Source organism: Aythya ferina (assembly GCF_964211825.1).
Source record: "Aythya ferina genome assembly, chromosome: 2".
NCBI lineage: Eukaryota > Metazoa > Chordata > Aves > Anseriformes > Anatidae > Aythya > Aythya ferina.
The window spans coordinates 158,728,870-158,756,692 of NC_140297.1; the positions used below are offsets into that span (position 1 = coordinate 158,728,870).

The window sequence follows — 27,823 nt, forward strand, 5'->3', positions numbered from 1 at the left end:
ACTTTTTTTCAGGGTTCATGACAGCACAAGCATCACTCTGCCCCAGACAGGAGAAATGTTTTCTTTTTTTTTTTTTTTTAATGCATTTATTCATTAAAGTTTCCTCGTAGGCTGTGTAATGAGTCACTTCTCCCTGCTTCTCTAGAAAGTGCAAGGGAATGGAGAGGTACAGGACTTAAAGAGGATAGAGGCACTCACAAAGCTTGTTAGAAAAGCTTCCAAGGGAACCACAGATAAAGTGAAGCAGCTCTAAAACCCTGCTCAGATGCACAGGTTCCATCCCTTTTTCCTTATCACCGTAACTTTCCCCGGGCTCAAGTCTGGCTGGCGTCTTGCTCGCAGCCAGCACGGAAAAGCCGCCCCCTCTCCCTCACCCAAAAATAACTCCCCGAGCTTTTCTTCCTCCCCAGAAGAGTTTGGGAGGAGAAACACAGAGCAAGTAGGATGGATGCTGCTCCTCCCATGGGCTTGGTGGCTCAGGAATGCAGACAGGGCTACCTCTGCACCATGAAACGTGGAAAGGGAGATGATAGAAGTTGCTGTTATCGATGGTCTTAGCCTGGTCCCACAGTTGCTCTCCAGAGCCCCTCAACTTTCCAGGACCTTCATCCACACCCTGAAGCCCTCCAACGTCAAAGGAAGCAAACCCAAGAAGCAGCATGGAAATGTGACATGGGGCTGGACAACAGGAACAGCGTGCATGCTGGCAAAGTCTTGATGTATGTTGAGTGCTGATGGAGCCCCAAGGAGCTCAGAGTGATGAAATTGTAACCTCCTAAGAGAAGAAACACTCAACTTAGTCAACTCAATGCTCCTTAGCGATGAAGAGAGTAGAATGGCCCCTGCACAGCCCCAGCACCAATTTATTTACGCAGAACTTGACCTACAGAGCCAGACCCCTCGGCTGACCGCGGGCACAGCACTCGCTGTCCAAGGACAGCAGGGAAAAGCCCAAGATGCCAAATAGAGCACATTGGACCAACCAACTTAACGCCTTCAAGAGCTACCTGCTAATTACTAGATGCTGTGCAGAAGGCAGCTATGTTCTCTTTGAGCTGTTGTCATCCATTTGTCCAAGACTGTAAACCTCAAGAGCTCCCTACCACTTCAAAAATAAGACCAGACCCCAAAAATAGCACACCCTGAGCCCAACTCTCATCCATGTGCAGCAGTAGAGGACCTGAAGTTGCCCTGGTGGTGGTCATCCTCATGGCATGAGATCTTCCACCTCATCTAGAGTGAAGTCTTTCACTTTTCTAGCGTTTACTTTACCTGGGAAAGAAACAAAATAAATGCTCAAAGCAATTAAAAAAAATATCACAAAATATAAAATCCAAAAAACAAACTGAAGGCAGAGTCAAGGAAAACTTTTTTTTTTTTCTTTCTTCAACCTAGACTCCTTCCAAAGGGTTCACATGCCAATCTAATAATAAAGCTGTCATATGGGGTGATGTGATTTTAGCTTTCAAGCTGAAGGTTGCCATGGGAGGCTGTTCCCAGCAGCAGCGCTGCACGGCGCTTATAAAAGGCCTTCGCAGCACCAGACACCGCTCTGATTTCTGAGTAGGAAGAAATTCCCTATTTTCTTGAAAAGTCCCAGAAAAAAAAAGCCACAGTCCTGGAAAGAAATGGAGGGGAAGAAATGGGGCTGTAATTCAGAAGGCTGTGTAAGTGTGGATGCAGCAAAGCACGGGCTTGGGCACGCCATCAGGGAAGCTCAACCCTGCAAGTTGATGCGCATCAGCTGAGCCACAGGTGCTGTGTTTGCAAACACGGGTTCGCTCGGACAGAGGAGAAGATGAAAGAGGATGCGACGATCTCACGTTCCGCACAGGCGAGGAGCAGAAACGGGAAAGGCGATTGCAACGCCCCTGCAGCAGTGCATTAAGCTGAGGGAAAGTCGGTGCATTTAAATCCTGACTTTCCTATAAAAATGAGGCATCGCTTCCCAACCTGGCGGGGGACGAGGTTTTTAGGATAAATAAGATCTATATACAGGGAGCGGCACAAAGCTGGTCAAATAAAAACGACTCCCTTAAACACAGCAAACAAGTAAACACAGAAGCTACATTTCTATCCCAAATGGTGAGATTTAAGAGCCCGTTACAACCTGCAGGATTTACAGAGGAAACACAATAAGGAGTTTTACCGAGGACTTAACACAAGGACGGAGCCATGAAGCAGCAGGAGGGGGAGATGGAGTAGCTATTTACCTTCACACACTGCGCTGGAGACTGCTGAATACTGATTTATAAAAGGCTTAATTCACGTAGTCAATGCTGCCAGCCATTAGGTGCTTTAATTCTTCACAGGTTAAGTAAAGCTGAGCTGGTAGATGAGGTGTTTGGATAGGGGTGAATGCTTGGAGAGAAAACAAGCTGCTCTCCTGTGGACACACGCTTCTAGGAGGTTAGTGTCAACAGAGACACACAACTGCATTATTTAAAGGACAAACTGAGAATGCGATGCATTAATGATGACAAAAATCGAGTGAAAAGCAGCAAATGACTCATCTCGAGCCAGTGCCCAGAGGTGACGGCAGAGGCAAAAGCTGCCGTGCCCTGTACCTGGTCACCACTTCTGGGCTCCACGTCCCCACTTCCAACTTTAGCACCACTTAACACAGCCCGGGATGTCCGAGACGAAGAAAAGGAAGGATCCCATCCGGGTGAATCTCTGTTTCCATCATCAGTGCAAGGCTCCCACAAGCATACAAGCATCATAAAGTATAGTGATGGCCGTTCTGTAAAAAACAAAAGCTATCATAGAAAAGAAAGAAACCCAAAACCAGGCTGTTATTTACATATTCCCTGTTCAGCCATCACGGCTGTCTTGCTCACGACACTACCCTGTTAGTTCTGCTCCAGGACTGGACCGTCTTCTCCATTGCAAATTGACGACAGGAGATGCTATTTTTACAAAACCACAGCCAATTACAGCGGAACCAATAAAGCGGAAAGCCAAATCCTTTGTGGCTTTCTGTTTGTAAGGTTTGCAGGGGACGTTCGCCTCGCTGTCTCCAAAGCACCACGGCTTCCCTCAGTTCTACCCAAGCGAGCTGCAGTAATTAACTCTCCCACAGAACTTGCCCATCAAGGGTCCACTGCTAAGATGCTTCCTTCAGAGTGAAGGCTGGGACTGAGGGGGTTAAGTTGGACCTATAGTGGCTAGGAAATGGCAAAATAAATTTAATTTACTGCTGCTCTATTTCAGGCAATTCCCCTGTTGCTACTTTAACTTGTCAATGAAAGAACAACAGTATTATGTGTCTGTATATATGCATTTTTTTATGTGCTATGCCATTGTAAAAAAAGTAAAAATAAACCTTTTCCCTTGCATCTTCACAAAGGCACAAGACCTAGATATTACCTACAAGGTCTCATTAGATCAGGGAGATGGTTTTCAAAGGCTATCAGATCACCAGTGGCATCGGCACCAACACCGGCCAAGAAAAAGGTCAGCACCTTGTTTCTACCACAGAAAAACTCTTCCTCTCTAGCTGGGATGATAAATCTCATTTTCTAAGGTTCATTACTGACGTGCTGTCAATACAGCTGAAGGAAATCCGGCTGATGACGCAAGAGTCTTCAGTTCAGGGGATCAGTGGAGCATCTGCTTGACATGGAGAACAGGGAAGCCAAGGTGGGCTGAAAACAGAAGCTGCTCTGTGGCTAGGAGTCAAAAGAAACAGAAGATCACACAGCTGTGCGAAGCAGATGTGTACCAGCAAAGAGATTTGGCAGCACCCTCTAACTACTCAGCATACCTGTCCCTGCTGAGATGCTGCTTCTTTGTCAATGCCAAGAGCCTGCAGGCAAGATCTCCTCCAGGAAGGTTCACAACCTTGATCTTCGGTGATGCCAAAGCTTTTGGACTCAATTTAAACCACCATGTAAGTTATACATGGTGTGATCTAACGACAAGAGAAGGGAAAACAATTTAGTCCACTGTTCAGATGCATAACTGGGAAGCTGGGGAAGGGAAATTTCAACAGCACGGATCCAGCTGAGGTCTTGCACTTCACAGATGAGCGTGTCACTTTGTCTGGGATTGCGACAAAATCATGCCATGGGCCACAGAATCCTTTGCCAACAGAAACGTTGCCAGAAAATACAAATAACTCTAAAAGAAACCTTTGTCAGTAAATCAGCATTAGTGGAAGTGCCCACACACTCCATATTTTTTCCTGAAAATTCTTCACCAGCAGCAATTCTGAGCCCAAAAAATCATAAAAAATAATAAAAAAGAAATAAACAGACATTGTGATGCACCAACTACAGCAACTGCTACCAGGAACACATTATCCAAGATAAATTATTGTATTAGTTGAACTATTTTGCTACAAGCAGAACAAATATCTGTAGAAGGCTTCCAAGCCAGCCCGCCACCATCTACCCAAACTTCTCATCTCCTTCTGTTCCCAATGCTCCTCCTTCCCCAGTGCTGCATTAACAAATTCAGGGACATCCTTCCCAATGGTATCAATGCTCTGCCAGCTGAAATTCAAATCAATCAACTCTTGGAAGCAGCCGCAGCAAGTAACTCAACCCTGTTCATCATTTTAACTTATCATATTGATGTATCAGGTCAAGCTTGAAATCTCTATTTATATTATCAGCCTTCCTGATATTAAGATAATCATGCATCAAAAGGTCCTGATAAAAAGTTCCTTGTAACTTCACAAGAAGTTACAGTCTGCCTATTCCAGCAGATATATTCCTATGCCTGGGACAGTCTGCCTATTCCAGCATCCTTTTTTGACCACAGAGAGTACTTCCTTCCCCTGATATTAAAACAAGGAACACTATGAAGAACAAGAAAGCCCTGCCATGCTGAAACTTCAGCAACGGGGCAGTCTCCAAAGAAGCACAAAGCTCATCTTTTTCAAAAAATGAACACTTGCTGAAAGTCTCTAAGAAAAAGAGGTATTTACGCTTCCTCGAATCACCTTTATTTTACCTAAGCTATACGGAGCGATGATTCTCCCAGACTGATTTTGAAAATCGTTGAAAATGGTCCTCTTAACTGCATCCACTTCTCTCAGCAATGCTTTGATGGGGAAATGAACTCTGTAGCCTACCAAGATGCAGAAATATTCTTCTCATGCTCTTACAGCCCTCTCTCTGTTGTCCCTCCACCAGCCAAATAATATCTGCAGCACCTACAGGCCGTCATCGGGTCAGTTACATCTGGTAAAATCTGACAGAAAGAAAGAAAAAAAAAAGAAAAAAGTAATTCCTATCATCTCAAACAACTTTTACTCTGCCGTTCACCTCCAACTAGCTATTTTCCTTCCTACAACAAATAATACAGCATCATTCTGTTATTTCGGGAAATAGATGTTTTCTCCAGCATGTGGGCAGAGGGAAACAATTTGTATCCAGATTTTTGGATTATTTAAAGGGGGAAGGAGGAAAAACGTAAGGACGAACTAATCAAACATTCTTATTTTGGGGAAAAAAGAACAACAAATATTTGAACTGGAGCTCTCCACTTCTGATACCAGCTATTAAGAACACGGATAAAATCTTTTATTTATCTCACATGCGGCAAGAAGACTTTGTAAAAAAAAATTAAAAAAATCACAGGGGACATAACCCAACGACAATCTTCTCCATTAACTCAAGAACGATGTTCTGTTGAATATTTCAAGCGCAATTACACTGTAACAAAATGGCATCATGCCACGAAGTCCTATAAATTATTCTCTCTCAATGCCTCCCTTCCACGCAAAGACGCCAGGAGGCTGAATAAATAAAGTGCTCCGAGATCAAACGATGAAAGGCACTGAAGAGACGTTGAGGATCCTTCCAATTACCATGTTTGCTTGAAAGCAGAAAAAGGTTACCTTAATGGCTGGCATCACAACTTCCAAATGGGATCTGGCCACTTGGCCACGCTCACCACCTCTTACTGGAGCTCAGGAAGGAATTCCCACTCTTGCCAGCAAATCTACAGGGCTGGTCACCTGCAAGTAACTGGGATTTGTTGTGCCAACGAGATGCCTTCTGCAAAAGAATGTAATGGACAATATTCAAAACAACAGCAACCCGCTACAATGGAGGAGATGGAAGGAGACACACTGAAGGGGTGAATTTAATTCAGAAAACTGACTGAAACCAAACACAGCAAAATATAAAAATAAAAATCAATAAGCAAGCTTAGGGCCGACAGATCTGGTACCACTGAGCTTCCTTCCATGTACCACAAAAATCAGGAAAAAATAAATAGCTAAATAAAAACATCATATGACGGGTGAGCAATTGGCTAACGGGCAGGGCCCAAAAGGTTATGGTAAATGGGGCTGCGTCAGGCTGGCGGGCGGTCACCAGTGGGGTCCCTCAAGGCTCCATTTTAGGGCCGGTACTTTTCAATATTTTTATAAACGATCTGGATGTAGGAATAGAGGGTATTTTGAGCAAGTTTGCTGATGACACCAAACTTGGAGGAGTTGTGGACTCAAATGAGGGCGTAAAGGCCTTACAGAGGGATCTGGACAGGTTGGAGAGCTGGGCGATCACCAACCGCATGAAGTTCAATAAGAGCAAGTGCCAGGTCCTGCACCTGGGATGGGGAAACCCTGGCTGCATGTACAGACTGGGCGATGAGACGCTGGAGAGCAGCCTAGAAGAGAGGGATCTGGGGGTCGTGGTAGACAGCAAGTTGAATATGAGCCAGCAGTGTGCCCTGGCAGCCAGGAGGGCCAATCGTGTCCTGGGGTGCATCAAGCACGGCATTGCTAGTAGGTCAAGGGAGGTGATTGTCCCGCTCTACTCTGCGCTGGTGCGGCCTCACCTCGAGTGCTGTGTGCAGTTCTGGGCACCACAGTATAAAAAGGACATGAAACTGTTGGAAAGTGTCCAGAGGAGGGCTACGAAGATGGTGAAAGGCCTTGAGGGGAAGACGTACGAGGAACGGCTGAGGTCACTGGGCTTGTTCAGCCTGGAGAAGAGGAGGCTGAGGGGAGACCTCATCACAGTCTACAACTTCCTCGTAAGGGGGTGTCGAGAGGCAGGAGACCTTTTCTCCATTAACACTAGTGACAGGACCCGCGGGAACGGGGTTAAGCTGAGGCAGGGGAAATTTAGGCTGGACGTCAGGAGGGGGTTCTTCACAGAGAGGGTGGTTGCACACTGGAACAGGCTCCCCAGGGAAGTGGTCACTGCACCGAGCCTGTCTGAATTTAAGAAGAGATTGGAGTGTGCACTTAGGCACATGGTCTGAACTTTTGGGTAGACCTGTGCGGTGTCAAGAGTTGGACTTGATGATCCTTAAGGGTCCCTTCCAACTCAGGATATTCTATGATTCTATGATTCTATAAGAAGTCGTGAAATGCAAGAGGTAAGTGACATTTTTTTGAGAAATTAAACTGGAGCACAGGATGTGAAGGCCAAGAACTTAAGCATCCAAGGGACAGGGAAGTAGGTAACGAGACCAGCCAATGCTGTCATAACTAAGCTGTAACACAAATGCTTAAGCCAGCCTTAGTGATTAACCATCAGGGAAAAAAAAAAAAAAAAAAAAAAAAAAAACATGGAAAAATAATCACAGCATTTGTGTATCAGGGCACTACTTTCTCGTCTTTTGAGCACACTATTTCTGGTCGTCATCCAAAAGAGAGATTCTGGAGCTAAATGAACCCTGTGTCTCACTAGGCAATTCCTGGGCCGCTTATAATTAAAGGCACCATTAAGCCTTCAGAGACGCCAATCCATGCCAAGGTTGCACAGATGAACTTGGTCCAATTACACCACATACAGGAGATATACCAGATCTCAAATGGATATAATTTTATGGGAAGCTTTCTCAGTGTCCTGCAGTCTTAGGATCATTGAAGATACTCTTGCCTCTATGTGGGTAGTTAGGGTCTGGCGGCCGGAAGATGTCGTGCTGTACGGAAAGGTGGAGCCCGTCCCTTGATGGACAGTAGCATGTGGTCTGTGATGTAAGCAGGCGGAAGTGACGCTATGGGCCTCGGGTATATAATGCCATGTGACTCGACAATAAACGCCATTTGCCATCCACCACATTGGTGTCTGTGAGCCGATGGACCGAGCGGCCTGGGGTTGGTCGCCGTGCCGTTCCTGAACCAGGTCGCCACTGCCCCCTGAAGGCAACAAGTGGTGCCGAAACCCGGGAAAACTCCTGGATTCGGGTGAACGGCGGCCGGAGCGGCGGGACCAGCCCGGTGGGGAGGACGCTCCCGGACCAACAAGGAAGATGGAAACCCTTGTGAAGGTCGTATCAGAGTTGTGGAAGCTATGGGGTGGCTCAGCTGAGGAAGCCAGGGGTGCTGGTGGGGAACCAGAGTCTGAGGAAATCTGGGAGATACCACCGCCATGTGCGCCCCAGTACGGCGCCGAACTAGAAGATGAAGAGTCAGGTGAAGAAACCTCCGGCGGGAACGGGGATGAAGTGCTAGGTTTTACTAACACGTGGAAATGGGGGAAAGAGAACGGCTGTGGGGACAACTGGGGAGTAGGTAGAAGCGCGAGAGAGGGGCAGAGAGCCGATCGGAACGGCCATCTGAAAAAACGCTCTGGTGGGGCAAACACCTCGCAGAGAAGGCGGCGGGGCGAGCCACGAGGGAGCGAGCGGCCCGCCCAAAGGGCTGGGGGGCGGGGCCGGAGCAGGGAGCGGCCCCCCCGCAAGGCTAGTGGGCGGGGCCCGAACTCGATGGGAGGGTACTGGAACTCGGAGGTGAGCAGGCAGCCGAACTCCGACTCCGGATCAGATACAGATTCAAATTCGGAGGAGGAAATGGGGACACATAGCAAAAATATCCCCATCCGAAATAAAGCAGCACTGCGAGGGGGAGAAATTCCTCTCTTGGATTGGAGGAAAATTAAGATTGCGTGTGCCGTCTGGGCTCTTTTGGCCATGCTAGCATTCCCAGTCTGGGTGACAGATGGGGGGCAGAGGGTTCACTCACCAATAAACCCTAAGGATGTACAAGCGATTGTTAAAGCCATTGCAGATAAAGGGCTTCATTCTGCAATGGTCTCCACCCTCATAGATGGTGTTTTCAGGGGAGACAATATGCTCCCGTTTGATATAAAACAAACTTGTAGACTGATCTTTGATGGGGGGGGATGATCACTTTTAAACAAGAACGGGAGGACAACTGTATGAGACAACTGGCCCAAGTTACTGGGGCAGATCAGCCACTATATGGCTCTAGCGTGCAGCGGCTAATGGGTGTGGACCCAACAGTGATCACCCCCAGGCGCAAGCCCAGGGCCTGTGGGCCCATGAAGTTATGGCAACTCGTGCAGACAGAGAAGCTCCAAACAGCCAACGCCCCAACTTCCAGTGGAAAATGCTGCCTCAAGGAATGATCAACTCGCCTACTATCTGCCAGATCACAGTGGATCGGGCACTGGCGCCAGTTCAGTGCAGTGACCCGACAGTGACTCAGAATAAAACTAATGAAAACTGAGTTTCTGTTCACAGGAATGGATCATCGGACACCCCTGTAACCTGTATACCCCGGTGACAAGAGAAGACAATAAGTTATCAAGCGTCCTGTCTAAGCCTGAGAGTTCCACACTGGCAGAACCCAGACGACAGCGAAGCGGCCTCTGTGGGTGGGGGGCTGTGATGCCTTTGTATGATCTTATCTTTGGACCTTGTATACTAAATAAGCTTGTGTTGTTTGTTAAAAGTTGGTTAGAGAAAGTTAACATTATGTTGGTAGAACACCAACAACTACTTTAAGAGTGTATTTACTCAGGGTTACCAGTTACCTCCTAGTTTTCTCCTGGTTATTGTGCTTTATGTTTTTTATTTAAGTTATGATGTCTACATCTTAAGATTGTTATATTTTAGCTAATTTGGTTGTGCATAGGGAGGGGGGAAATGTGGGTAGTTAGGGTCTGGCGGCCGGAAGATGTCGTGCTGTACGGAAAGGTGGAGCCCGTCCCTTGATGGACAGTAGCGTGTGGTCTGTGATGTAAGCAGGCGGAAGTGACGCTATGGGCCTCGGGTATATAATGCCATGTGACTCGACAATAAACGCCATTTGCCATCCACCACATTGGTGTCTGTGAGCCGATGGACCGAGCGGCCTGGGGTTGGTCGCCGTGCCGTTCCTGAACCAGGTCGCCACTGCCCCCTGAAGGCAACACCTCTATCAACCCTTCAGTGCTGGTTTTAAAAGAAAAGACTTTCCATAGTCATCTGGGAGCAAGCTTAAGATGTAGTAAGTGGGAAAAAAAATGTAATCACTGATTCTGTATAGAAACCAACAAGTAAATAATCTAGTTTACATGCAGAAACAAGTATCTTCTCCCCATTTCACATTTTTTGGGGGTAGAGAGGAGGGTAATATTGTGAGTTTCCTTTTTGCATGCTTATTTTTTCAGGGTTAGAAAAGCCAAATGAGTGTAAATTCTTGTGAATTGATAAAAGCCACAAGCATAGTTCATCTATTCGTGAATACAGTCCTTTAGAAGCAAAGTAAAAGGGTAATTAAGCACTGTAACAAGGGCTCTCAGGCAACCTGGTCCGAGTAACAGAACATCACCAAATATCTGTTGGTAGAAGATGCTGGTCAAGTTTTCCTCTCTGCATTTAAGGGGCGGGAGGAGAGAACAAACTACAAATCAACTCAGAAACAGCCATCATCTAAGATACTAAAAATATTATCATCCAAACGCAGGAGGGTCAGAAAATAAATTCTTAACTGCCTTCTCAACATAATGCAAAAAAGCAAGTCTATTCTTAAGCATACACCAAGGCCAGTGAATTTGGGAAAAAGACAGATGGGAGAATATGTAGGAGAATATGTTCCTGAGTACTTCCACAAATAGGCTACCAAAAGTTGACAGAGATGCTGTGTCACGAGATGGAGAAGTCACAGAAGATGTCTTTCTTAATGTTCCCCACTGGAAGAGACAAAGAAGCCTTTGGTAATCCTTGTTACCACCACATTGCCTCCAGCCACTTGCCCTTAAACAAAATGGCCTCCCATGGTCATAGGGTGATGGGCACCACCTTCTCAGCCTCCCAGCAACATGATGATGATCACCACAAAGACTTACAGTGATACAAGAACCATCAGTGGTTCATACTGACTTTCCCATCTATTAGTCCCGTTCTCCTGTCATTTCGGCCATAGCTGTAACTTGAAGCTGTTGTTGGGCAGCTTCAGCTCAGCTGGAAAAAAAAATAATACTAAAAAAATCATACAACATAACTACCACCCTGAAAATTGGGTAAAAATGAAGGCTGGAGTAAAGGAAAGAGAAATGAACACATCTGCTGAGAAGGCGAGCACAACTCAACACTTCTAGCAACCACCCAACATGTGGCTTACCTACTGGTAAACAGATAGTAGTTGCTAACCCTACCACAGCTAGCAAGTGGTAGAAGACATGCTAGGAGATGACAGACAAAACCACCAGAAATCAGGCATCTTCTGCTCTTTAGCAGATGGAGCACAGACAGCAGATGGAAATCCTCCTTTTGAGGTTCATGTTTTAGGCATTTATTTTGTTGCATCCCAGGAGTTATCCCCACCAAGTGCAAGGTCACTCCTGGTGGTGTAGCTACCAGTAGTGTTGCCAGTCAATACTGCTTCAGACCTGAGGTCACTTCAGCCTCTTGGATTTCCTCGTGTTCAAGTAGGCTGACAAGCACAGGAATTTCATCGTGTTGCTGCCCACAAGCCATCCATGAGAAGCAGACGCCCCAACAAGCAGAAATCAGAAGACTACATTCATAGAATGACAGAATCATTTAGGTTGGGAAAGACCTCTAAGATCATCAAGTCCAACCATTAATGTAGCACTGCCAAGTCTACCACTAATCCATGTCCCTAAGCACCACATCTACACATCTTCTGAATACCTCCAGGGATGGTGACTCAACCACTTTCCTTGCAGGCTGCTCCAATGCCTCACAACTCTTTCAGTGAAGAACTTTTTTCCTGATATCTGATCTAAACCTCCCCTGGCACAACATGAGGCCGTTTCCTCTTGTCTTATCACTTGTTGCATGGGAGAAGAGAGCAATCCTCGCCCCACTACACTACAACTACCTTCTTTGAGGTAGTTGTAGAGAACAGTAAGGTCTCCCCTGAGACTCCTTTTCTCCAGGCTAAATAACCCCAGTTCCTTCAACTGCTCCTCATAAGACTTGTCTCTAGACCCTTTACCAGCTTCGTACCCCTTCTCTGGATATGTTCCAAGGCCTCGATGTCTTTCTTGTAGTGACGGGCCCAAAACTGAATACAGTACTCGAGGTGCGGCCTCACCAGAGCCGAGTACAGGGGGACGATCACTTCCTGGCCCTGCTGGCTGCACTATTCCTGATACCAGCCAGGATGCTGTTGGCATTCTTGGCCACCTGAATGCATTGTTGGCTCATACTCAGCCACCTATCGACCAACACCCCCAGGTCTCTTTCCAACAGGCAACTTTCCAGCCACTCTTCCCCCAGCCTTTAGCTCTGCATGGGGTTGTTGTGCCCCAAGTGCAGGACCCGGCACTTGGCCTTGTTGAACCTCATACAGTTGGCCTTGGCCCATCGGTCCGGCCTATCCAGATCCCTCTGCAGGGCCTTCCTACCCTTGGGCAGATCAACTCATGACTAACTTTGTGTTGTCTGCAAACTTACTAAGGGTGCACTTGATCCCCTCATCCAGATCATATTCTTACTTCTCAAGAGCACGGTGTCCACCCAGCAGACTACGCATGGTGCTGTGGTGATTCTACCCTGCTACGCAGCTGACCACCACAACTACTCTCTCACTCCCCTTCCACAAAGGAAAAAGGGGAGAAAATATGATGGGATCCTCCACGGGCTGCAGCATGTGGGACCCATGGGTGCAGGGGGACAGCCTGCTCCACCAGGGGCCTCTCCACAGGCCGCAGGGGAACTGCTGCTGCATGCCTGGAGCACCTCCTGCCCTCCTGTTGCATTCACCTCAGGGCTGCAGGGCTGCTTCTCACTCCTCTCTCTCAGTTGCTGTGTAGCAGCAGCTTTTCCTTTTCTTAAACATACCCTCCTAGAAGCACAACCAGCATTTGTCCGTTTTGGAGCTGGCTCTGATCTGACACGGGGCAGCTGCTAGGCCCTCCTCACAGAGGCCACCCTTGCAGCCCCCCTGCTACCAAAACCTTGCCACAAAAACCCAGTACAGGTGTTTCCAACATAAACCTGTCATTCTTGGACACTATTCACATTACTTTCCCACTTGGTCAAGAAATTGAAACCATAACTAAGCACAGCAGGAGACTAACAGAAACGTGTAATTCAATTGAACCAATTACTTGATTTTTGCCACTGTACTTCAAAACCAGACCCAAATCACCTATTGCATGAACTTGCTTTTTCTATTTTAAATATTTCTGCTGTCCAACAAACAGCTTCATTTACAGCCAAGTCAGAGAGGCTTATCCAAGCCATAGGTGAGCAGGAGACAAAAGAGACAATCTTTTTTTTTCCTCCCACATATTTAGCAGGCCAAAGCAAACCACGTCCTCTAGTTTCTATGAGTTACATTTATCTATGACCATTCGTAATTCTGAAAGCACACCAGAAGTGATAATACACAATCCCTCTGCAAAATGAAACAGAGATGGATGGAGGCTAGGAGGTATAATTTAAGACAGTCTATATTTTTCGCAGTTCCAAGAACGCTGCATTCAGGCTGCAAGAAAAGTCGCTGGTAAAGTGAAATCAGCAGAAGGCAAAAGAGTTTACAAATAATATCTCAACACAAAAAGGAGCTCATTTAGGCATTTAAGGAACAGAAGAAGCAGACAGCAAGTCTGTATATGCAAGAGCCCTCCTCTCCTCCGATGCAGTCATCCTCAGAGGCCCACAAGATCCTGCGATGAAGCATATGAGACTTGCACTGGTGCCATCCATAGTAGCACCCATTGTGACAGAGACCTCCTCCTCACCAAAGCCATGCATACCAACAAAGAAAAACAGTTTTGAGTCATCTCCTGTCTCCCAACTGGCTTGCTCCTTTCAGCGCAGAAGTCTTGGTAGCCAGGATTTTCCTCCAGTGAAGTGGAAAGGATTGCTTCCCTGAGCAGGCTGGGGTTAAGCTCTCAGCCTTTCTGCAAATGCTACAGGAGATAATCAATGTAAAGAGTTCACTTCTTCCCTCCTGAACACTATCATCTGATGAAAGCAGCTTCTCAGGCAAAAGAGAAACTCTTTATGTGGTGGTGTTGGAAGAACGGAAGACAGGTCTGCACTGGTTGTCATCAGCAGACAGTTGACAGACGTCTTCTCTCTTCGATAGCTCTCTTTGATGTCTTCACTGTCCTCCTTTTCAGTTCAAACTCCAGCAGAGTTTCATGCTGAGGACAGGCTGAATCTCACATGGCTTTCCTTTCCAGCTTTGGACCACCTGCATGGACACCATTTCCATGACACAACTTATGGCCTGTAAAACAAAGACAGCTGCCCCGACCTCATGGAGGTGCCGCCTTGCATGTTCAGGTTCCTTGACATCACAGTCTTTGGTTTGCTCCACACAAGCCGTAGCAGCAATAAAACCACACATCTCCACATTGCACAGCACTGACTGCTGAAGAGCCACCATGTTCTCAAAGCCAAGAGTGGAGCTGAGCATCCCTGCCCTCTTCTCCTGCAAATCTTCACCTGCCATGATGATCCCGCTGCCCAGTTCTACATCCCCACAACACCTCTGATGTATCCATGGATGCTTCACCTCCACAGCTTCAATTCCCACCAATTTCTCAATCCCTGCTCCATAGCACCCTCCCAAACACCAGGCAGGCAGCAAGCAGCATACGTGAATAATCAGGACCCATACACATACTAACAGGTTGACTGGATGATCCCTAAAAAATAGTTAATTGCTGATTTTCCCTCTATTTCCCTTGAGGGCACTGAGATATTAAGCCTTTATGTGCTTCATGAACAGGCTCATTGATGGCTGGGTAGAGGAGAAAAGCTGAAATCAGTGATCTGTAATCTCTTCTTTGATGTGATTAACTCAGCCAACCTACTAAAGTGGAAGAAGCAGAAAGAGACCAACAGCAGAAAGCCTTAAAAGAAGTGAGAGAATTGAAACCAATAAAAAAAAAAAAAAAATCCACTCCTGAAAACAACTTAATAGCGCTCATTTGTTCTCACTTCCGTACCCAGGCCCCACACACTGTATTTGTATTTAATTTTCTGGTTCACCAAGTAGAAAAATAACCCCTTTCCTAATGCTTCTTGTTTTATTTACACACTTAGTCAGAACCAAGCGAAACACTCAGATCTGTCGTTGAAGGTTTCAGGTGCTCCTCGCTCTTGTTTGCACCCACGGTGTAGCAAAGCATCAGTGATGGACACCTTGTTCTCCATGTCATGAACAATGGCACTGCCCAGAAGAAGCTGCCTTCCATCCCCTCACACCAACCATGGTCCCACCACACCAAACAAGGTCCCTTCATACCAACCATGGTCCCTCCACACCAACCACGGTCCCTCCACACCAACCACGGTCCCACCACACCAACCACGGTCCCTTCATACCAACCATGGTCCCATCACACCATCCAAGGTCCCACCACGTCTCAGTGGCTTGTACTCAGCCTCTTCAGCTGTGAGTGGAAGACTAACCAAACCCAAGCAAGAGCAAAAAGCTCTCACGGAGCTCAAAATTTCATCTCGTCTAGCCAAATTCCAAGCCTTTTTTGTTTTATCCCTTTCATTTTATTTCTGGTAGGGTTTCGTTTTGAGTGAATTTAGAGCTGGCTCACCACACAGGCACCTGGACACCAACACCAAAACAGTCAATAGAGATGGAGCCACTTAAAGGAAAATTTTAAAAATAAAATAAATAAATAAATGGAAACCCTGACTTATACTGGCTTAAAATGATGTGAAACTGCATCTTTGGGCTGCAGCTCCGTGAGCTCTGACAAGGGAGGTAAGTTCAGACCTCCCCACACTGCTCCTTCCCTGCCCCACGCCACGCTTGGCTCTCCGCTCTCTTGCTAATACAGCAGCCGGCAGCTCACGCTGTAAATCAGATCAATGAAACATTCAGTTAAAAATAACAGCCAAAAACTCCTCCATTGCAGGAGAGCCTTTAGGATTATAAATGATGAAAGCGTGTTTCTAAAAAAAGCTGAGTCGAGAGCAATTTCTGAAGAGAAGGTGGCAAGAACAGCACCAACCCCAGCCAGCAGAACATGGGGACGGAGAGAATCGAACCTAAATCCAGCCTTGGGTGGAGGGCTTACGCATCCTAAAGCAGGGATGAACGGATCCATGGTGACCTGCAGCTGACACATACACTAAAACCCTCATGAAGAGAACCATAATTAATCACCAAATGCAATTAATACACTAATATAAAGACCCCACATGAATTGTGTAATGTCTATAAGGTCCAGGGTGGGAGCTGGACACGTCCCATGAGGACACTACAAGGGTTGGGCTGCTCCAAGATCTCCTGGGTGACCAGAATGACCCTTATACTGGACACCTGGGTCTCAGCACCCATAGCTAGTGGTGACCTGGCTGGAAGAGGACATTGCCTGGCTCCCTGTGGAGATGTCACAGGAGGAGGATTTGAATACTTGGGGCAGCACCATCTTCCACTTGTGACCATCTCCTCCGTTATTCGTGCTCCATGGCTGAGAAAAGAAGACTTATTACTTAGGATTTATTTTTTTTACAACTGTTTTTATGATTGATGCTGGAAAACAGAAGGCTTTTGGGGGGAGGGCTCTTTTTCTCCTTTTTATCTGATCTCAGCATCTTCCATCTAAGCACACGTTGAGTAAATAACTGGCTTTCTTCAGCCTGCAAATGGGACCGCCAGCCCCCAGATCTCTGCTTCCCCCACAGCAGCTGGGTCCATCAGGAGGATCTGTAACGTCTGTGGCTGGCTCCCAACTTCTCCACGCTTGTGCAAACACACGTGGCCGTGCACACCTCAAAGCCACGCTGCAACATCTCAGCTGCTTCCCATCCCGTGGCTGGCAGCTGTTCCTGATGCCAGGATGCAACTCTGGCGCAGTGGATGCAGCTTTGAATGCCTCTTGCAAACACCTAACTCTTTATCAAGCACTCAGAGCAGCTACCCCTCCGTTTTACCCATGGAGACACTGAGCTGAAATATTCTTCTGCTTAAACACCAAACCTACAGCTACACGGCGTGACAGTGGCTCAGGACAGAGGAGCTGCTACCACATCACACAGCTCTGATATAGTGTGGCCGTATAACACCGCTCGTGTTATAAAAGGAGAGAACGAGCTTCTAAAGATGCCTGTCTAAACCCGATGTTTCTAGGGGAATTTAAGTTTCATGACAAGCTCTTTTTGCTTCTTTTCCTCATCTTTTTTTTTTTTTTGGAGGGGAGGAGGAAGGGGCTGTTCTTTTTCCTGTAGTCACAAGCAAATCTAACTCTTCTTTACCCAAACCGCAGCAAATGCAGGTTTACTAAACCTGTTAACACACGATTGGAGTGCCTCCAGCGCCGAGGGACGACAAGACAGATGGCACAGGAGGTGGGGAGGGGACACAACATCCCCCCTGCAGTGGTTTGGCATCATGCCGCGTCGCTCTCTCGTCTTTGAGGCTTTTGTAATCTCTCCGAATGGAAGGCACAAACTTCCCAAATTCAAATCAAACTCAGTATTACGCACGAGGTACCCAAATATATCTATAAAAACGGACTCTTACGGTATGGCACATGGTATATTTCAAACAAACGCAGCTGAAAACCTCCCAGCGACTGCACTAAGGGGTTTTGCTTACCTTTGGTGCTCATGCAGCTTCTAAGAAGTTGAGTCTCTTCCAAGTATTTTAACTCAATTGCTTGGAGAAGCTCACCAGCGTGGGACAGAGCCAACAATCCTGTTGTGCACATCTTGACAGTCTTCCCCAGCTAGAGAAGACTTCCCCCACAAAGCCATCTTAAGGCTTCCTCAGGACCCACTGCCCTGAAAGGCTCCAGCTGTGAGCTGGGCTCTATTTCCAGCTTCCACACTGCCTGTTTTCATCAATTTCTCCCCAATTAAATCCCAGGCTGCCCAAGGCAAGAACCACCACCACTACATGCTATGTCCAGATGCCCCCAGGAAATTTCTGGTACTAAAAGAGCAAGCCATGGAGCTGTGTGTTAATACTTGCATGTGGCTTCTTGACTAAAACAGATGATAAACAGCAAACAAGACCCGATATGCACCGTTTTAGTTGACCTTTGACTCCGAAGGAGCCAAAGCAAGGTGATTCCAGCCTGTAAACATTCCTAATTCACCAAGCAAAAGCAGACTGAAGAAGCTCAGACCTCAAACCTTGCAGGTAAGCACACCACAGCACCGAATCACCCCAGTTGCTTCACCTTAAAGAGACAAGAGGGAGGCGTTGACACTGAAGTGATGCTTTGTGGTGCACATGATCTGTATTCAACTGCCAGGCTTCCACAAACTCTGTCATGTAATATTGTGGATCGGGGAGGAACAGAGACAAGGCACAGTCATCTGCACCTGCCTCCCAAGCATCCTACTGCTGGAAAATGGATAGAAAAGAATCTCAGTTTAATGGAGTGTTATTCTGCTTCAGTACAGCACAGCAAGAAATGGATTTGCATCGTTTTGGTTTTTAATCCTCAACTAGATTACATTTAAAAAACGAATCACAAACTTAACGAGACACAACAGCAATTAGAGTGAGGGTGGCAAGAAACTGGCGCTGCATTTGTCATGGGAGCAGTTTGGGAGTTACCCTGAACCAGCTTGTACCATTGATCAAGGCATTTCTTTGCATCAGCCTGCTGCAGCACGCAGATAAACCACAGCTGCACCGTGCGCATAAACTGCGCTCGGATGCATAAATCTTAACAAAGTGGCTTCTTATTTTGAGGCAAAACCAGAAAGAATTATACGTTGCATTAAACATTTTCTCCTCCGTCCTCCTCTCGACCGTCTGAAAGATCAATTAAAGTGCTTTTGCATAAGACAGGCAGTCAAGCGCTTTCCAAAATAAATAAATAACGAAGCCCCTCTTTGCTTTTAATATGATCCCCGAAGAAAACAAGTACAGCGGCTTAAAGATTCCCACAGCTGAAAAGAAGAAACGGTCTAACCATCCGTTTAAGACTTCAGAAATCTGTTTCATTCCATCTTATGTCTCTCGCTAAGTTTCGAGCGCTCAGACGCAAATATTAGTAACACACTGCAGCAAGCTGAGTTGTTTCCCCTCGCACGAGAAGATGTGCAAGTCCTTCCCCTGCATGCACACACATTCGCTGCTTCTGTCGCTTTTCTGCTTGCAAAGATAGCAGAAAGAAACTACAATTTTGATTTTAACACATTCCTCCCCTTCTGAAGCTCTTTCTGTCCTGGATGCCAGCGATAACGCAGTTCAACAACACCACCAAAACATCCTTGATTATTTTTTGCATGCTGACCAGCAACATGGCTCAACAGCAAGAGCCTGAGCACTGGGAGAGCATCACTGAGCTTAATGGGAACTGGAGGGAATGGGAACTAGAAGATCATCCCAGCAAACAACCTCAAGACCTACTCTGTTCTTCTTGTGCTGCTCCATATCATGTTCTTGCAAGGAGAGGAACTGCTCCCATCAGAAACACACCTTCCTAGCTTTTCGGAGAGCACCAAATAATTACCCCATCACATCACGGTGAACCTGTCCAAGCCCGTGTCATTGGAGAGCAGTTTTGGGGAATGACATCTCCTTCCTCCAACAGCAGTGGTGTAGGGCGTGAGCGCTCTTCCACTTCGTCCAGCCAATGCCAAGACTTTGGGCTGCCTTCCAGCCGTGCAGCCTGGCAAGGAAATCCCAGCTCCAGGCATAATCCCCGTCGAACTCAAAAGCAGGAGAGCTGGCATGGAAGAGAAACCATTGCCCTACTCAACTGAAATAGGAGGAAAAGAGCTTGAGGGATTCAGAATAGAAAAAAAAAAAAAAGAGCTGCAAGGTGAATAATTCATTTGGGCAATGCGCACTGCCCCAACTCTGTGCGAATTGTTTGAGTTTAAGGTTCACAGTTTAATCAGAACTGCAAATAAATAAAAAAAAAAAAGAAAAGAGAGAACTACTACAGTCAGAAGTACAAGATTTATCTTGAGGAAATGAAACAGGTATCTCGGTAAGGGACTTTTATTTAAAATAGAAAAAAAAAAATACCTTGCAGTTTGTCAACTGACCAGTAAGGGGAGTCGGTGCCTAGAGCTTCAAGCCAACCACACAGACGCAGTTTTGGGTTGAGAAAATGCAAATAAACAATTCTGAGGCACTGACATTCAGAACACGCTGGTGGTTGCCAGAAGATGTGAGAGGTGGATAGGCAGAGAGCATCACGTTCAGAAAAGCCCCTAACCCAAAGTGCTGGAAAAAGGAAAGGAACCAAGAGGCGGGACGGTGGAAGAGAGGCATGGTTTTGCTTGAAGATGGGCTTCTCTCTCCTTGTGAGACTTGATGGATAGAATGTGAAGGTCAGGAAGGAGAAAAATAAAGGACAGATGACATCAAGATAGAGCTTGGGATAAGAAAATAAGAGATAAATCTCAATGTACTTCTGGCTGTGCTAATCTGGAGGTAGAGTGTTCCCCCAAAGAGATGTGGGTCAATTCCTCTGGTAGCCTTGAGGAGACATCTAATCTAAAGGGCAAGACATACCTGGAAGAAGACTTTGGAGGACCAGCAAGGGCTGATCAGACTATTCACCACCGAGTCCCAACAGCAGAAACATAAATATGGGGGGGAAAGAAAAAAAAAAAAAAAAAAAGAAGCAATGCACAAAACATCTTGCGCGGAGTGGGATTTAATAATATCACAGTGTCTAAAAGAAAATGTCAGCAGTAGGAACTCATTAAGCATTGTATGGGGAACAGCAGCAAAATCACTACTGCGTCTACACCCATGCTGGGCTCGTCAAGAGAAACCAGGCTGCCACCGGCTACGGGGCCACAGAGAGGAGCACTCAAACGCTTACGTTTCTCTTTGCTGTTAATCTCATTAACCTCCTATTTACTCTGTTGTGGGTGATTACTCAGGACGCTAATAAGCATACTTTTTGCATACAGTTTACCGCACGTTGCAAATCTGTTTAGCTCTGTATATGAAACGGGGCTGGAACATGCCAATTCTCCCCATGGTACGGAAAACATAGGTAAAGAAAGAAAATCCTTTTTATAGAGATTTCTTGCAAGGAACGTGATTTCGAGAATAAGAATTAAGAGCACAACACCCAAGTGATTCGGGAAAAAAATGATGAAGCCTTTTAGTTTTTTTTCATTCCTAAAGTATTTTGCGAAGAAGGAACAGAGACACAGACCAAAAATCCCCACGAAAAGACTGATTTCCTACTGTTAGACTGGAGCACATGAAATAACTATTCCAGCCACGATACAAATTACGGTAACAGTATTCCAGGTGGGAAAAACAGATGTAGTTTAAGGAAACTACCGCTGCTGCTAAAAACTCTGAAGGTTTTACAAATACAGTCTGTTACGCCCTGAAAAATGAAACTTTCACTGACCATCTGTTCCTAGCAGAGAGCATCCATTAACGCTCGCTTTGGCCAGAAAGCCGAACTCAAAGTCAGCAAATGCATGGCAAGTGTGGGCCATCCTGGAGTTTAATGAACTAGCAGCCAAGCGAGGCAAGATCAGCCACCAGGGGAAGAAGTTGGATGGAGATTTCCCCCCTCCACCTCCATATCAACCACTGAAATCAAGGAAAGAAGCAGAAGATGCCACCCAGAGGGGAACATCTACAAGCTAGGAGCCTTCAACCCTTCCTCCACACCCACCCCAGGGTCTACAAAATACAGCATCCCTGCCAGCGAGTTCAGAAGAGCTGGAGAAAAACAACCAAATCAAACCACCTGAAACAGCAAGGATTATCACAGGGAGAAAACAACAAGTATCTCACCCACACTTTTATTCCCTTGTGATGTGGAGCCACCGGTTTCGCACAAGCCAGCAACAGCACAACAGACCAAAGGCTTGTCTCAGTGGTATTGTCTCTGCGGAGGGAAAAAGAATAAATGAAAATCAAATGAAAAGCACATACCATTTTTTTATTTGTTCTTTCCCCCAGCATGAGGTCAGGTATTCCCAAGACCGAGGTTTTAGCCATACCTTCAGATCCAAACCCCTTTCAGGGGTTTTCATACCCTATGAATTTGTCACAGAACAAAAAACTTGAGCAAGACTTCCTTTGGGTCTACACGGTCTCTCTGACAACAGTGTACCACACATATCAAAACAAACACACAGGAAAACTCTTTACCTTTAGTTTCAGAGTGCAAAGCTGCCCAGTGAGAAATAGCAGACAATTTTTCTGCAATTTGTGATTTCACATGACTTTGTCATTTCCCCCTGCTTGGTGATCTCATACTCCATATTCAATCTCAGCCAGTTAAGCAGGATCTGTCAGCATTTCTCCTATATTTTCTACTAAAAAAAAAAGAAAAGCCCATGCAACTACCAGGACTGCTGACCTGATGTCCCAGTTAGAGGCACACAGCTGGGACAACCAGGTGGGCCCAGCACTGAAACAGGACTCAGCACGGAGGAACAAAACCTACACTAGGACAGCACCACACAAAGCTGCACAGAGGCTTCTGTGTTAATAAGATCATGTTTTAAAGCACAGTTTGCAGAATACTGGAAAATCATTATGGTATCTCCACGGTTCATTTTGAATTATATACACACACGATTTAGAGGAAAAATTATTGCTTGGGGGAAAATTATGCGTGTAAGAGTATGTGCACGTGTGCGTAAAGAGCAAAAGACAGAGGTAATGTATCAATATAAACAGATATACAGCCAGCTATTTTATATCGGCATCCATAAAGATCTGATAGCTCAGATCACTCTGGAGTACATCGTAAGCGATGCCCTTAACCCCTCTTTTTCACACTTGAGTAAGTTTTTCTCAAATTCAGAAGGAATTTAACATGTTTTTAATGCGATTTTTTTATGATAAAAAAAAAAAAAAGAGGCTCATTGCAACCTGTAGTATGTTTTGTCGTTACTGGTGTGATAGCGAAATGCAAAAGAAATATGAGGATATATTCTGAATGGATAAACTTTAATAATGTACTTTATAAACTACTTCCAGAAGGATGAGGTGTAGGCACCTCAGGTAGAGGCACTTTTATTCCATGTGAAGTTCAGATGTAGAAACACTATTCCCTTTGTACAGAAGTTATTCCTCAAGTAAAGCGTTTTAATTTTACTGCTGAAAACTTTGGCCTGTTGGAGTGCTTGAAGCAGAAGGAGTAGCACCACGTAGCACGCAGCCTCCCAGGCTCCTCATCAGATCTCCTGATGTGACCTTCTGATGAGACCTTCTGATCCCTCCTTGCGACAGGATGGTGGAGAAGCCAAACCATGTGGGATGACTGACAATGAATGGCAAGAGATGCTGAAGGAGCTCCCTGCCCTCAGATTTCCTGCCCTTAGAAGAACCACACAATTACCGTTTCTTCCTCTTTGACAAATTCAAACTACTTCCAGACCCTCAAAAGCCAACAGAAGCAGCTCCAACACATGGGAAAAAAAAAAAATCATTAGGGGCCTTTAAGTTAAAGTACAGTACCCAGAGTCAGCTTTCGAAGAGAGGGTAAATAAGTAAGACCTTTAAAATCTAAGATGGTTGCTCAGCAACACCTTGTCATGCTACATCACACAACGCTTCTTACTCGTTATTTCCCTGGCCAAAGGTCAAAATTCATCTTTCCAAGAGACAAGCCTTCCTAGAGAGCGAGCGATCAAACTCCCACATCCCGCTATCTCAGGAATAACCCACGTCTCCATCCTGGACACCTTCCAAACATCAAGACGTCCTGAAATTTCTCAAGGAGGCAGTCTTCGCTCTTCATAATTACTGTACCACGACACACGCAGCGCTGCCACCAGAGAGATGTAGGATTCCTTGCATAAATCTGTCTTCTCTGTGTCATACACGAGGAATCACAGAATGGTTTGGGCTGGAAGATCATCTTATTAAAGATCATCTAATCCCAACCCCTGCCATGGGCAGGGACACCTCCCACCAGCCCAGGTTGCCCAAAGCCCCATCCAGCCTGGCCTTGAACACCTCCAGGGATGGGGCATCCACAGCTTCTCTGGGCAGCCTGTGCCAGGGCCTCACCACTCTCTGAGTAAAGAATTTCTTCCTTATACCTAATCTAAATCTACCCTCTTTTAGTTTAAAGCTGTTAACACTTGCCCTATCACTACACTCCCTGACAAAGAGTCCCTCCCCAGCTCTCCTGCAGCCCCCTTTAGGTACTGGAAGGCCACTGTAAGGTCTTCCCAGAGCCTTCTCATCTCCAGGCTGAACAACCCCAACTCCCTCAGCCTCTCCTGACAGGAGAGGTGCTCCAGCCCCTTGATCACCCAGGTCCTTCTCCTCAGGGCTGTTCTCAATCCACTTTCCGCCCAACCTGTGTTTGTTTGTGCTTGGGATTACCCCATCCCAAGAGCAGGGCCTTGTACTTGGCCTTGTTGAACCTCATGAGGTTCTCACAAATCCACCTCTCAGGCCTGTCCAGGCCCCTCTGGATGCCATCACTTCCCTCCTGCATGTCGACCACACCACACAGCTTGATATCATCGGCAAATTTGCTGAGGTTGTACTCGATCTTTGTCCGTGTAACCCACAAAGACGTTATTGTGTCCCGATACTAACCCCTAAGGGTCACTACTCATCACTGATCTCCACGTGGACACTGAGCCATTGACCACAACTCTTTGTGAGTGCAACCAGCTATCCAACTCCTTACCCACCAAGTCATCCATCTGTCAAAAGTATCTCTAGTTTAGAGACAAGGATATCATGTGGGAAGCATCAATATGAGGAACCACTGCCTGCTGCCTCCCATCTAGACATCTTCCATGCGCTAACGAGTTCCAATAATTCACAAAAAGAGCAAAACTGATCAAGTTATAGACAGCAATGCTGGCAGCTGTGGTTATCTCTTTTCATCTGACCAATTACTCCTTCCTTTTTGTAAAATACTTCAACATTCAGATGATTTATTGCAACTTGAGGTAAGGAAAAAAAGTTAGAAATCTTGCCTCTGGCAGTTTTACGTGGAGGAATCCTGTTTTGCAAGAAAACAGCATTACTTGTCCTGCACTGCAAACTCAGGGTGTTCTTAGCTCGTAATGTAAGAGTTTATCACTTTTACATAGCCTAAGGTCAAGCTTTTTTAAAAAATGCTCCTGCAAATTAAATCAGTATTTTAATTGTTCAGAAGAAGCAAAGACACGTCACACTCCATCCCTCCATGGAGGGATTCACGTCCCTAAGTGCAGAAAGCTGCCTTTTACCCTTGTTGGCCCGGTCTTACAGAACTATCAATATTATGTCCATCTCTTGGAGCACCCCATCATTGCGTGCTGCCTGGGATGCACAGCCCTAGAAGGATGAAAACCAAGATCGAAAACATCAATACGCACTACGTCGCGCTTGCGGCTTCTCTGTTGAACATTGATCCATCTTCTCCTTATCTCATCCTCCCACCCTTCCCATCCTACAGATCTGTTTCTTCCCCGACTATCTTGTCAGGAGGCTGCTCCACAGCAAGGTCTTTCCATGTGCTGGGCACTGCAGATGAATGCAAGAACACAATCTTTGGTTGGCATCAGTGGGAACAACATCGTTATAGGGAGGAATTAATGACAACTGCCTACCTGTTGTTGGTGGGTTTTTTTTGAAGCCATCGTGTATGTAACTCTCACGATGTAAGTACAGGAATATCATGCTAAAGAATTAGAACGTAAGGGGTGGGTTTTCCTTGTTTCTATGGTTATAAGCAATTTTAATGACCAACCTAAATAAAAAAGCTGGAAGAGAGAGAAAGTAGGAAGGAGTGAGGTAGGCGTATAATTTTGATTGACAGGACATAGCATAACTAGTTAAGATCTGTCAAATGTCTGCCTAAGATCACAAATCCTCAGCACATTGTATGGCAGAAATAATTAGTCTAAATGCACGGCTTCACAAAAACCTTTCTTACACAGCAACATCAGAGCTCACAATTTCAGATTCCCCACATCAAATAGCTGATAAGATAAATACCACGGGAGACAGGGTAAAGACCAAAAAAATACATACATATATTAATTTTTATTATTTGTCAGATTTTCAAATGTTACTATGCCACAACAGCTTAACTTTTGCTCCTGGGTCCAAAAAATATAGCAAGAGGACAGCATTCCCAAATCATCAGCTACAGCAACAAACTACCTGAAATGTATTATCAACTGCATCACTTCAGAATCACGTTCAGTGACATATAAGCAGAATAAGAAAATTCCTGCCTTAAAGATGTAAAAGTAGGAGGCTGAATGCATACAGAGTTGCACATAGATTGGAAGGGAAATATTAGGAAGCACGGAGGCAATCTTGCTTGGCAAGACCAACAGAAACACCAGCACAACAGTCTGCTGTAGGTATTTCAGGAAAAAGATAAAAAAAAAAGAATTGGGGAAAATTAAGGACAACCCTATAAATACTCACCAGCAATGCATCAAGAGGGAAAAGCAACACAGCAACAAATATGTGAAGCATTTTAAAGTCAGAAACAGAGATTCATGACCTTGGAGAGAAGACTCAACATCTCAACAAGACGTAAAGCAGTGCACGAAGGGCTCTGGAAGATGCAACCAGCAGCCTGTGTGTAATGACATGAAGATGCAGGACGCAAAAAAAGGACTGACACAACAAAGATGCAAGACACACCCGAACCAAGCTAGGAAGATTTTTTTTTTTACTTGACCGGCACTGTCAAGATACAAGTAGGACACGGTGATCTTCAGCACTCGTGAGAACACGTTATATACCACCACTTTTGAAGTTTCTGTGTACTTTCTTTCATGTTTTACAGCACTGCTATTTTATCAAATGTTGTTTGACTTTTAAGGAGGAAAAAAAAAAAAAAAAAAAAAAACAGGCCGAGAGGATGAGGTTATGAAGAAGGGAAGTCAACAGCTCCTGAGATGCCTGCCAACAGGAACTGCATTTAAACTATCCAATTCTGGCAGAGAACAAACTCAAAATTTGATATTTAAAAGTCTTATGGTGTTGGAATGTATAATTAAACTAAAAGGACACAAGTGAACTAAGAGCTGATCAACACAAACTTGTATCAAAATCAGGAGAACGTGTTCCCAGGAAGACTCAGCCACCTGGTTCTTCCATGGTACATGGAAAGGGAAAAAAATCTACTTTATTTCCACTGAAGATCATCCTTCTCTAGTCTCTAAAAGGTAGAGATCTGTACAATCTCAGACAGCTAAAAAACAAAATACACCATAAGAACTTGCCTCATTTACGGCCAGTTTGCAATCCTAGAGAAACATATTTATTGTGACACAGGTCAATGCTTGACAACGTCCAGTATTCACAATGCAAGAATGACGAAAACACCTACAAATTAGTATTTCTTGAAGAACCACGGCAGTCTCTCCTCAAGAATTGGTATAAATGGAGGGCTCAAATTGTTTTTCTGCCTCATCACCTTACTAGAGCAAGTCCAAACTGTCTCTTAAAATTTTCAATTTGCGAGTGAATAAACTAGAACAGTATGAAATGTATTCATTCAGTGGTTCTACCCTAACCAAGCATTCACACATTGTTGCCTCTAACTAGCAGTATATAAAAAGTCATACAAAGCTTTGCTGAACTGGGGAATGACTCCTTGATTCCAAATAAACTCTTAAGAAGACAACCAAGACTCCTCCAAGCTCCAAACAAAGATCCAGGTCACATTCTCCACCACTGTGTTGGACACATTGGCTTTGTTCATATCCAACCATATACCCCATCAAACCATCATGAGCCACAAGT

The 27,823-nt window shown here is 45.5% G+C and overlaps 1 protein-coding gene across 4 annotated transcripts in view; it reads right to left on the reverse strand.

Annotated features, from left to right (window-relative positions):
* The window catches only part of TSNARE1 (t-SNARE domain containing 1), a 451,421-nt gene that overhangs the window by 412,363 nt on the left and 11,235 nt on the right, over nt 1-27,823 (reverse strand). For 2 of the 4 annotated variants that reach the window (XM_084511163.1, XM_084511161.1), the window contains exon 2: nt 21,891-21,980. The gene's annotated coding sequence lies outside the window, so the exon portion shown is untranslated. Of the gene's footprint in view, nt 1-21,886; nt 21,981-27,823 lie in introns of all 4 variants that reach the window. The other 2 variants (XM_084511162.1, XM_084511164.1) reach the window with 1 other exon arrangement.